This window comes from Tamandua tetradactyla, chromosome X (genome assembly GCF_023851605.1).
Source record: "Tamandua tetradactyla isolate mTamTet1 chromosome X, mTamTet1.pri, whole genome shotgun sequence".
Classification (NCBI taxonomy): domain Eukaryota; kingdom Metazoa; phylum Chordata; class Mammalia; order Pilosa; family Myrmecophagidae; genus Tamandua; species Tamandua tetradactyla.
Genome location: NC_135353.1, coordinates 160385969 through 160394467, shown reverse-complemented (window position 1 = coordinate 160394467; position 8499 = coordinate 160385969). Strand labels below are relative to the sequence as shown.

At 39.5% G+C, this 8499-nt stretch overlaps 1 long non-coding RNA gene across 1 annotated transcript; it reads left to right on the top strand.

The window, feature by feature from the left end:
• Positions 1-675: 675 nt before the first annotated feature.
• LOC143670659 (uncharacterized) lies at positions 676-3374 on the top strand. The gene is made up of 2 exons (XR_013169424.1): positions 676-1201; positions 3175-3374. It is a non-coding gene; the product is annotated as an uncharacterized LOC143670659 (long non-coding RNA).
• Positions 3375-8499: the final 5125 nt, after the last annotated feature.

Below are 8499 nucleotides of genomic sequence, written 5' to 3'. Positions count from 1 at the left end.
CACCTTTAAAGGCAGTAGCTGCTCTTTCATTACTACTGAGTGCTGCTACGCAACAATGAATACCTTGGGCTGCCAGATCTGTCATTTTTTCAAGAAAACATGGAAATTTAGGCTTGAATGTGAAATATCCAAATCTCTAAATGTTGGCTTAAGTATTTTTAAGAGTACATTCACAGGCTGAATTAGGTCAAAGGGTCATGAATTTGCAAACTTGGCTTTAGACTTCTCCAACGCAAAATTAAAAAATTCAAACTATAAGAAGAGAAAGGACTAAAAAAATTGAATTAATCTGAGAGCTCAAGCCAGTCCCCTTAGAAACATAATACCTCTCTTAGCCCACGACATCTAAAATATAACTTCATTTATGCTCTATACCTTTAAGATATAGCATTATAATCATAAAGAGCATAATAATTAAAATTTATAATACTGGCATATACAGATATTTATGAAGTAATGGAAAACTGACAAAGATGAGATCCCCACACCATTTCTATAATCAAAAGGCTGAATTTATTTCTGAAGTAAAGGAGAGTTTTGTTCATCAGATAGTCTCTGAGCAAAGCAAACTGCTGATTTGGGGGGTGGGTTTGTTTGGGGGTTATGTTGGTTACAGCGACAGGAGTGGCAGGCCTTAGGAGTGTCTGCCAGAGTGAGTTGGCAGACCATCAGCTGACTGTCAAAGTGTGAGGCTGTCACTGGCTGGCTGGCTGCCAGAGCAATCCATGATGATCAGACAGCTTTAGAACCTGCTCTGGTTTGCTTATTACTATGGCTTAGATAATGGTCTTTCATTCCCTAGGAATGTGTTTTTTTTTTAAAATACATTCTCAGAACTAACTGTGTAGAACTAATGGGGGTACTGCAAAGGTCTCACATGGGGAGAGTTACTATTTCACAGTGGGCTCTGATCTTACTACCTCATGGGGTGTGGCTCCTTTGTGAGATCATGCACATGCAAGTACAACTTCAGGGCCACTTCTCATATCAACCTAAGATGAGCTCTGTCCATGAAGACAGTCGGATCTTGTGCCGTGGAGAGAGAGGGTTAATACAATGAAAAGAAGTAAAAAAACAGTAGCTCATCAAGGGCGTAGGCATTCTGAACGCCCCCAAACTAGGGACAAAAAGAAGAATGAGAAAAGGCGTGGGATACTGAAGAAGAAGAGAAGAGGGAAGAAAAAAAGAAACCAACGTAAAGGTAGTCTCATATCTTATACAATTATGTTTAGAATCAAGAATAGACTTATTCAGACAACTGGATAAACTCAATTTTTTTAATATACTCCTATGAAAGAGTACCTGACTCCTAGGACTGACCTTTTCCCTTTCAATTGCACATCCCTAGCTTTAAGTAAAATAGGACATGAAGTATCTCTTAGGAAATATGAAGCTGAGGTTAGGTCTCATGTGAAATCCCCCTCTCTTGATTTCTCATGTAAAAAGTGTCATAGACAGCCTTAAGAAAGTAGGTTCCCAAAGAGGGCCACAGGGGTAGGTGACAGGAGAGGGAAGAACCTTGCTAGGGGTGCAGTACCAAATGATGATGCCACATTTCCATTCAGTCTACCCTTCTACCTTCAGTCCACCTATATACCTTTGAAGTGGGAAATATATCTCCACTTCCATCAAATTGAATGACTTTTAAGATACATGAGAAAATATGAGTTATTTCTCACAATCGTTCATTCAGCCATCCCTTCCTCAAACAAACACCAAGCACTTACTAAAGGCAGAGGATTCAGAGCGAAATAGTATCCTATCCTCATGCTCAAAGCACCACAATTTCCATTTGGTATAACAGGAAAGTTCTGGTAATGAATGGTGGTGAGGGTAGTACAACATTGTCAATGTGATTAATCCCATCGAATGGTATGCTTGGGAGTGACTGAGATGGTAAAGTTTATGATGTATGGATGGTCCCACAATTAAAAATAAGACAACTAAAGAGACACTAGACTAGACTTAATAATGGAGGGGAAAAGATTCAAAAGGACATTATTGGAATATATGAAAAAATTATAATATCGACTGAAAGCTTTATATCAATGTTAAAATTCTTGAATTTGATAACTGTATTTAAGATGGTTACATAAGGGGATATCTTTCTTCTTAGGAAATGTACATGGAAGAGTATGTGTTCAAGGAGTATGGCGTATGCAACCTACTCTCAAATGTTGAGAAAATAGACAGGTTGATAGATGGGTAGAAAGAGAACAATAAGGCAAATGTGGCAAAATGTTAAAACTGGTGGATCTGGGTATCTGGGGAGAGGGGTATGTTGGAGTTCTCTCTGTGTGTTTAATATTAGTTTTGCAACTCTCCTCTAAGTTTAAAATTATTTCATAATAAAAGTTTAAGAAAATAAAAGCACCACAATTGTAAAAGGAAAGAAAGACAAAAAAGATAAACTTACATACCAGATGAGAACAGGTCCTATCAGTGTCTTAGGGATCTTATCAGTGCCTTAAGGAAGGAGATATCTGAATAGGCAAGTTTCCCTGTGGGTTTACAAACTCAAACCATAAATAGACAAACCAAAAACTATAACTAGCCTATTAAGAAAAGGAGATGGGATTTTTCACTTAGAGGTCATCTTTAAAGATTTTTAAGAGTGGTATAGCAGTTTAGTATTTGAAGAAAGCCTGTATATTTGTAAAATAAACTAGGGAAGGGAGAATGATGGCAAGGAGGTCAGCTGAGGTCATTCAAGAGATGATGAGGGCCTGATGTAGGGGTAGAAAGCCGGCAGTAGGTGTGGAGAGGAAAAACTCTCATGAGAGGTTTTTCTGAGAATGGATGGGATTTGGTGAATGGACATAGAGTGGTGAGAAAAATTATGATAAGCTGTGGAAAATGAGTGCAGGGTGGTTAGGGGATGCATGTGGAATAGAGGAAAATCAGGTTTCAGGAAGGTCTAATCCTTGCTGGATATGGCAAGCATAAACCGATAGAGAGAGCGAGGTTTCTGTAAATACAGTGAAGAAGGGGACACTAGGAAGGTGTGGTTGACCACACATGTTTAACTAAAGATGCCCTCTTTGCTCAAGCATTCATCTGCATTCCAATTAGTTATGTGTTGGGAGCATGCTGTGCTTCTTAGCTAACAGCACTACTATGTGTGAAGGCCCAGTTCAGACAGTGGCTCTGATAATTTTCCTGCTTGCTTTACAGTGTCATTTGCAGAATGAAGTACTACAGAAGTATGCATCAGCCAACCAAAGCAAGCCAGCAGCTCCATCTGCCCTACCATTTTTTTACACAATATGGCTGCTAAGTACTTTGGCCCATCCAGGAAAAAACTGTGATTAAATGCAAGATCCCTAACTCCATGAAACATCAACACCAGACTAAATAAACCCTTGAGTGATTAATTCTTTGTGTGGTTCACAATGACAATAATAGCAATTTGTCTCTCTGTGCCAGGCTTGCCTCTTTGCAATTCGTTCTCCGAAATTTAGTCAGGAAGACACATTTTAAATGAATTTTGATCTTTATTTCACTTACTTTAACCCTTGAATGACTCCTCAGGATAAAGTCCAAATTCTAACATGGCATATAGGGCACTAATCAAACTAGCCCTGGCCTACCTTTCCAATCTCTGTTTAAACCAGTCTTTTCTGAACACTTATATTTCAGAGAATAATCTCGATGGAGGTTGGAAAAGTTGGCCAGGGCTAGATTGCTCAGTGCCCTGTAAGCTACATTAGATGCCACCCCCGCCCCCGCCAGCTCCTTGATTTCAAAAGTCCTATGCCTTTATCCTATGAACCAATTCCACCCCTAGGTATCTACTCAATATTTGCTGTTGTTCACCAAAGACGGGCACCAAGATGTTCATATTATACTACATATAATAGCCCCAACTGGATACAACCCTATAACCCATAGATACATGAATGAATAAATTGTGGTATCTTCTTAAAAGGGAATTACTATACAGCCATGTGGCAAAAGTAACTACAGCTCTATGCAACAACCTGAATGAATCTTACAAACACGGTCTTGGGCCAGGTGTGGAAGCCAGGTACAAAAATGCACATACTACATTATTCCAAGTAACAGTCACAACTAAATCATAGTGTTACAAGTCAGGACAGGGTTACCCTTACAGAGGATGGGGTGGGAAGTGGAGAGGACAAGTGACTGTCTGGAATGGGGTACAAGGCAGGTTCTAAGGGGCTGGTAATACTCTGTTTCTTGATCTGGATCATGGCTGCATGGGAGTTCACTTTGCGAAAATTTGTCAAGCTACACACTTAGGATTTGTGCACTCTTCTGGTAAGGCATATCTCAACAGTTTACATTTAAAAAAAAAATCTCTGCCTTCTCCTAGAATACCCTTCATCTTTCCTATCTCCTTCTTTTCTAACTGTCCAAATTATTTCCTCCAGGAAGTCCTTACCTGATTTCCTGAGACTATTTTAACTCTTCCAGCTGTGTGCTTTAAAGTTCCCTATGGTTCTCCTATCCTAATAACTCTCTATATTTAATTGCAACTACTTGTTAAATCAAGCTTTGCAAAGGGGCTTTACATATTTTTCAAACATATTACAAAAGTGTACAGATTTTAATAGAAAGCATTTGAAGGCAAGAAGATTTAATAATTCTCCTCCAACAGTAGAATATTGGCTCTAATGCAGTAAAAAGAAAGAAGGATGTACTAGTTATCTATGGCTGGGTAACAAATTACCATAAACTTAGAAGCTTAAAACAAAGCACATTTATTATCTCATAGTTTCCATGGATCAGAAGTCCAGGCATGGCTTAGCTGGGTCCTCTACTCAGGGCCTCTCAAGGCTATAGTCAAGGTATCACCTGGAGACTTAGGGCCTTCTTGCAAGCTCACACAGTTGCTTATGGCATTCAGTTCCTTGCAACTGTAGGACTGAGAGTCCCACTTTCTTACTTGCCATCAGCCGAGGGCCACTCTCTACATCTATAGTCTACATTCCTTGCCACAGGCTCCCTCACAGGACTCTCAACATGGCAGTGTACTTCTACAGAGCCAGCAAGGGGGAGTCTCATAGTCCAGTTTGCCAAGAGGGAGTCTTATGTAATATAATGCATTCACGGGAGTGACAACCTATCATCATTATCATATTCTATTGGCTAGAAGCAAGTCACAGGCTCCACCCACACTCAAGAAGAGGAGACTATAAAAGGGTACATGACTCACTAAAACTCTGCCTACCACAAAAGGGTAAACTTTGGACACTGAAGAGGGTTTTCCTAGCTATCCTCAAATTCTACAGTTTAGAGATTTAGAGTTTGGGAGCCAGCCTCCAAGATTGCATCCAACAATCAAACCCTTGGGTAATCCCCTCCCGCACTGTATCAGGGTTGGTCTATATGATCAATAGAATATTACAGAAGTGATAGCATGTGACTTCTGAAGCTAGATCATGAAAGACTTTATGGCTTCTACCACACTCTGGGGTCACTTGTTCTTGGAGAAGCCAGACATGGTGTCATTACAATCCTTTAACAGCTCTTTGGAGCTGTTTCTCACCATGTGGTGATAAACTAGGTCTCCTATCAATAGGGTTCCCAAGTAAATTACAGAATGCCAGTTAAATTTGAATTTCAGATAAACAGCAAATAATTTTTAGTAAAAGTACATTTCAATTAATGTATGTGACATACTTATACTAAAAAAACTATATATTGTTTATCATAAATTCAAATTTAACTCACTGATCTGATTTTTGCTTTTGCTTTTTGTTTGTTTGTTCTCCAAAGTCTGCAAACACACTGCCAACAGCCCCATGTGAGTGAGGTGGATTCCCCAACCCAGCTTCAGTCAAATTGCCATCTGACTGAAGCCCCAGCTGATATCTTGATTGCAACTTCATAAGAGACCCTGAATAAGATTATCCAAGCTAAGCTGGTCCAGAATTCCTGACCCCACGGGAAACTGAGATATTTCAAACTTGTCACTTAAAGCCACTAAATTTGCAGAGCAATTTGTAACACATTATCTTAATTTTCCTGAATTTCTATGACAAATACCACAATATGGGTGGACTTAAATAATGGGAATTTATTAGCTCACAGTTTTGAGGCTCAAAAATTCCAAAATCTAGGCATCAGCAAGGTGATGATTTCTCCCCAAAGCCTAACATTCTGGTGCTGGCTACTGGCAATCCTTGGGGTTCTTTAGCTTGTATTTCTGCTTCCTGTCATCATATAGCAATGTCCTTTCCTTTTTCTTCCATGTTCCATTGACTTCCAGCTTTCTGCTCCTTCCTGTAGCTTTGCTCTCACCTAAGCCAGAATTTATTTTGTCCACACATACAAGAATGAAGATTAAGACCATGTCTAAACTTTGGTACAGAATTCCATCTACCACACACAGTAACAGATAACTAATACTACAGGTAACTGTATACCTATCATCTTGGCCAGCCAGCCTGTCTCTTTTGTGAGACAATAATAGAGAATGATTGGGTTATTTAATAAGCAAAGTCTAGTTGGAGAGTAAGAAGATAGCTCAGAAATAACAGTTAAGATCATCATTTGTTAATGAAATGCCTCAGTACCTATTTGATTGAATTAAATCTGTAAAATAGGACTTCTTTGTTAGGGAAGCCAGTAGGCATTTTTGCTGTTCTTGCTTACTGAAGGTGGCAATAGCAGCTTCAATGTAACAAAGCCTGACAGCTTGAGTCAGCCCTAAAATGCTGATGGAAGGCAAGTGATGTCTTTTGTAAACAGAAGGTTCTGTAATCCTCAAGCAAAGATGGAAAAACGGAAAGATTTAAAAATGATTTATACAGGTGCAACAGTGCTTCAGTGGCAGAGTTTCCACCTGCCGAGCCAGAGACCTGGGTTCAATTCCCAGTGCCTGCCCATGCAAAAAAAATACATATACATTATAAAACATGGAGATAAGACAGGAAATGGGGGACCAAAGGATTTTGGGAGCAGTAGTTCTCAACTGGGGGCAATTTTGCTCTCTAGAGGGCACTCGGCAATGGCTGAATATTTTCTGGTTGGCACAACTGGAGGGGGTGGTGTGCTACTGGCATCTGATGGGTTGAGGCCAGGGATGCTGTCAAACATCCTATAAGGCACAGGACAGCCCCCTCCCCCAAAAAAGAATTATCCAGTCCCAAATCTCATCAGTGCTGAGGTGGAGAAACTCTGCTTATGGGACATTAAATGGGGTCAGACTATCTGTTGTACAAACAAATCAGACTGCTATAAATCTTTGACATTCAGAAAATTTCTACTTTTAAATTATTTAGTTCATTGATCCATCTTACATACCTTCATTTATTCATTCTATATTCATTCACATAGTCATATTTATTTGCTTAATTCAACAAGCCTTTTTTTTGCGTGTTTCACAGGGCCAAGTATTTTGGGAAAGAATAACACAAATAAGAAATATTCATACAGCTATGAAATGAATTAGTAAGCACCTAGAAGTGATGCTTACTTATGTGTCTTTCTCTCAAAGAAAAAAAATTTTAATTAATACTAAATGCAAACAAAACAAAAGGAGCAGCAAAATTGTACTGACAAAGTTCTGTGTAGTTCTAAATAAAGGGTAATTTTCTTAAGGCAAATATTTGAAGAGCAGTTGTCACAAGGCTAGTGGGTGGCTGAAGGATGCATCATTGGGCTAATGCATAAAACTAGCTGACCCTATGAGTTCTCATTGATTCACCTTAATTTTTTTTCCTTAATCTAGTACAAAATAAATAGTAATTTAGAAGAAATTAACAAAAAAAAGGTGTTTGTGTAAAGTAAAAAATCAAATGAGACCTAAAGCCTCAGTGATGACTAGAGAGCAAGCACTAGGATGCATGCATGCCCTGCACTGACATATAGCTGAGAAGAGAGCCAGAACAAACATTTCAAGTTAACCAAGGTCAGGGGAGCCTATGAGGGCTCTGAGCACGCCTTTTGTGAATGGTGGAGAGGTGCGCAATATTGCCATAGGAAATCTGAAAATGGGAGGATCTAGGAGAGTCTTCAAAGGCAAGAAAGGCAAAGGTGGAGTCACAAAGCAGTTTGGCAGGCCTGAAGGATGCAGAGATGAGGAGAAAGAAATACCAGTAGAAAGGCTATAAGCACATGTGAGAGGATGCTCAATGTTCACTATGAGTCTCACGTGCAAACAAAGGGATGGAGGAAGGGAAAGTATCTTTTATATTGCTCAGCACTCATTCAATTAAAACTGGTTTTAGCCAAATGGAATTTCTTGACTCTCATAACCAGCAAGTGTGTGATTCTCATTAAAGACCTCTTAACCAGAAGCTCTGTGTTGTCAGAATACTCTTTTGACTTGCTTCAACTTCTCCATAGGTATCAGCTTTCTTTTTTCCTGCTGCTTTCTCCATGAAGTGAAGCCATCCCTGCTAAAAATCCCAGGCTCAAAATCTCACAGCTCTGTGACCAATAAGGTTCCCAATTCAAAGAGATCCCAGAGGAAGACTCAGATTGGCCTGGCCTGCTTCACTATCCATCTATTGAACCAACCACCAGGGC